General features: G+C 37.1%; 1 non-coding gene across 1 annotated transcript; it reads left to right on the top strand.

Annotated features, from left to right (window-relative positions):
- The first annotated feature begins 402 nt into the window (after nucleotides 1-402).
- Nucleotides 403-509, top strand: LOC132482821 (U6 spliceosomal RNA). Its single transcript, XR_009530985.1, has one exon. It is a non-coding gene; the product is annotated as a U6 spliceosomal RNA (small nuclear RNA).
- The last annotated feature ends 3,397 nt before the right edge of the window (nucleotides 510-3,906 follow it).

Genomic DNA, 3,906 nt, shown 5'->3' with positions numbered 1-3,906 from the left:
TCCATTGTCCCAGGATACTCTAAGGCCGGGCCAAGTCTATTCCAGAGTGAAACTTAACACTCTCCCCTGAGGTGGATTCTGTATTGAACTACCCTTTCACCCTAGGATCCTTGGGCTCCAGTAGTGACTTGGTATATCCTGGATTTCTGCTGGCTTCTGCAGATCATAGGGAGGTACCACTCTCTGTTTTGGTTCAAGCCTGATTGGTGTCTGAAGGAGGATGATAAAGACAGGTGAGGAGAGTGGTGGTGAGAGAACTTGCCCTGTACTTGACCGTATTTGATTTGCCACAAAACGTGCCAACTGTGAGATTTGGTTTCCAACTCCATCTTGTCTTAACTTTCCCTACATTGTCCCTCTTCTCATTTAGCTTTATCTTTGATGCCCTTAAAATCCATTTCAGTGCTCGCTTCGGCAGCACATATACTAAAATTGGAACGATACAGAGAAGATTAGCATGGCCCCTGTGCAAGGATGACATGCAAATTCGTGAAGCGTTCCATATTTTTTTATACTCCAATAAAGATGTAAAAAAAAGTCCTAATTATAAATGAAACCTCTCTATTTAGTTGTCAAGCACGGTTTAATCTGGAATCCGAAATATTTTGTATATAGGCAATTCATACAACAGTGTGTACTCAGAAAAAAATAAAACTGAGTTTCTTAATTAAAAAAATCCATTTCAATGAAGTATCAGAGATTTTTCTGTGCTTATCATTGATCCTTGTTTGCTTCTGTAAAAAATATGTATATGACAAAACCAAACCAGAAAGACTGGCTGCTATGGAAGGCCTACTATATAATAATATAACATCACTGTAGAAAAGGTTTCATGGAAAATGTAGTTGGAAAATTCCTGAGAACTGTAAAAGCTAATGACTCCAACATGATCTGCTTTCCTTACCTGAAATGGTGATGCACAAGGATTGGTAATCCATGCTGGAAGTGATTGTGTACAGCAGTGGAGAAATGACAGTGACCAGCTAGCACTGTTCTTTGGTGACCTCCTGTCTTCTATCAGCTGTTAATGGCCATTCAGAAAGAGAGATGAAATTGCACCAGTGTGAGATCACCTGGGCTTTGTCATAAGCACAGGAGGAAGCACTGGGGAGATCCTGAGTCTGAGCCATTTGAAAGAGGTTATACATGTTTGTCATGTCCTACCTGCTGGAGCTGAGAAGGAATGTGTAATCTGACATAGGAGCCTGTTTTCTCCTGTGGTCTTACATTTATACCCCAGGAGAATAGGTATGCGTGTTAATGGTATCATATGATAAGACTCTGAGGATCAAAATCTTCCCTACTGGTGCCTAGAATTCCACCATTAGTGATCCATTTCTTTGTTTTAAGCAATCATTTCCATGCAGAGTTCATTTTAAATAAAATTGTTCCTGGGAAGGAAAACACACAACATCATAAATACTTATTTTGAATTTACTAATTAATGTATCCAAACAGTCATCCCTTAAAAATGGGAAGAAATATAGAGGCTTGCTGCTATATGTTAGACACTGTTTGTTACCTGGGGTAGAATGATTACCCAATCTGTAACCTCAAGGAACACAGTCCTGTGAAGAAAGAGAGAGAATGACTAATTCAACATAGGGTGTTAAGGACGAGATTAATATGGGTTCACAGTCATTTTTACTTAAAATAATATTAATAGACAAAGATAATCTTTGCCTTCTTCAGTTTTGCTCATTTCCCAGTGGCTTGAAGACAGTCATCTGTTCCCCGACTGCAGACACATTTGTAGCAACGTGATGCTTTCCTGCTCATTAATAACTAAACTGATTCTCTCATTTGCCGGGATTTATGAAAAGAGACATTGTAGAATCCAAGACTTGGAAGGGATTTTAGAGGTCACTTAGTAAAATTTATAATCCCTTGCAAAGATTCCATTTAAGACATCTTCACAAAGCACCTTTGCTTGAATAATTTTAGTGATTGGAAACCCCCTTCTTCCCAAAACAAAAAAACGAAAAAACAAAAACAAACAAACAAAATAAACCCTTATGACCCACCTTTATTCTTTAGATCAGGACAGATTAATTTTTTAAAAACTTAAAAAAGTTAAGAATTACCTGTAAATAATAATTTAATTCATTTATATAACCTAGAAGCAAAAACATAAAAAATTAGATGGACAGGATATCGTTTAAAAATTCCCATCTTAAACCTTCCTTATGGGCAAAGAACATAATAAATTTATTTTCCATTAAACTATTTGAAAACCAAAAGAGCTCAAACTTGGTATCCTGAGTTCAAATAATGAAAACGTTCCAGTGTAGGCATATGTACATAGTTACATGTAAAAGGATTTGAAATGCATCATTATTTTTCTCTTGTTAGTTTCATCTTGTGTTGCACCTCAGCATCTTCAGGGCCCCAAACAGTGTAGACAGAGCTATTTTTAAATGATCTACTGTGCATCAGATAAATAATGGGTTTGGAGGACAGTCTGATTTTCACCATGAAATTTGGAAGATAGGGAACTGAAAGCGTAGTCATTTCTTTGAAATGCTATGTGGAATCTCTCAACCCTTGAGCAAGGTAACCACTCCAAAAGCAAACAAAAACCCATTTTAACTAATCCTAATAAAAAAACAGAAGTATTTATCTTTGGCAGATGCAGAAAACATTATATTCTGCTTCACAAGGATTTTTTTTACAATGACTCAATTATGTAATTATATGTTATAGCTGATTACATGCACTTACACTAATTATGTAATAAAGCATAATTATACTAATTACATAAACAGATGATCAACTAAAAATCAATTTTATCCTAGAACCCAAGGATGTGCTCAGATAACAAAGGTAAGAGACTATTTTCGTGAAGCTACCATTCAGAATAGTCTTTAATATTCTCTGACTATTAACATTATAGGGGCTTAGTGTGTAACTTTTTCTGGCCTTTCCAAACCTATTCATCCTATTCTAACTTTTGAAACTCCAGGCCTTTTGGTAACAGCCAAGAAGGTGCTCTGTATTCAGATATGTGTTCAAAGTAAAAGGAGCAGAGAATTTGCATGAAATCTTGCTGTGGAGAATGGACCTAAGTCAGGAAAAGAACTCCAGATGTACTCAGCTTTATGAAATCACTATGTTCCTAAAAAGTTACATAGAAATTTATTTTCCTTAAGAACAAAATGGCTTTGGAATAACACTGCTGGCTGATTTTCAACTGGCAATGCTGCCCATACTCTAACTGTTCCATGGGAGAAACTTACAGAGGATAAGACAGGCAGATGGACTTTTCAGCTTAAAATTTCTCTGTAAAGAAATAAACATGCTGAACAGTACTTGATATTTAAGGAAATCTGCAACAAAGTTTTTCGTAAAGTGATTACTCCCTCAGTGATATCAGCCTTTCTTAGTGTAAGGACACATGTAAAAGGTTAAAATCAGAGGTTCATGTTTATGTGACAAAAATAAGAAGTAGTAAAGTCCTTGCCAGATTAGGCCCTTTTTCCAGCATGACTGCTAGAGCCCGAGAAGAAAAAACATTTTCAAGCTTCACATTCATCAATCATGCTACCAAAATTGCCAGATCTGTCATAGGTCTTTTAAGAATAAAACTCTTTTGGGGACTTCCCTGGTGGTCCAATGCTTAGGACTCTGTGCTTTCACTGCAGGGGGCACGGCACGGGTTCGACCCCTGGTTGGAGAACTAAGATCTCGCATGCCGTGCAGCGTGGCCAAAAAAAAAAAAAAAAAAAGAATAAAACTTTCCCCCTATATTTAGTAGTTTCCCTCAAAGACAGATTCCCTGAAGTAAAAGCTACAGGGCCAAAGATATCTTAAGGCTCTTGATACATATACTGCAAAATTGTTCTCCAAAGGGGCTGTATCAATTTCCACTGTCATTAGCAACATGAGATCGTCGGGGAGGCACTCCCC

This window comes from Mesoplodon densirostris, chromosome X (genome assembly GCF_025265405.1).
Source record: "Mesoplodon densirostris isolate mMesDen1 chromosome X, mMesDen1 primary haplotype, whole genome shotgun sequence".
NCBI lineage: Eukaryota > Metazoa > Chordata > Mammalia > Artiodactyla > Ziphiidae > Mesoplodon > Mesoplodon densirostris.
Note: the sequence above shows the minus strand (reverse complement) of the source record. Positions and strands in the feature narration are given on the sequence as shown.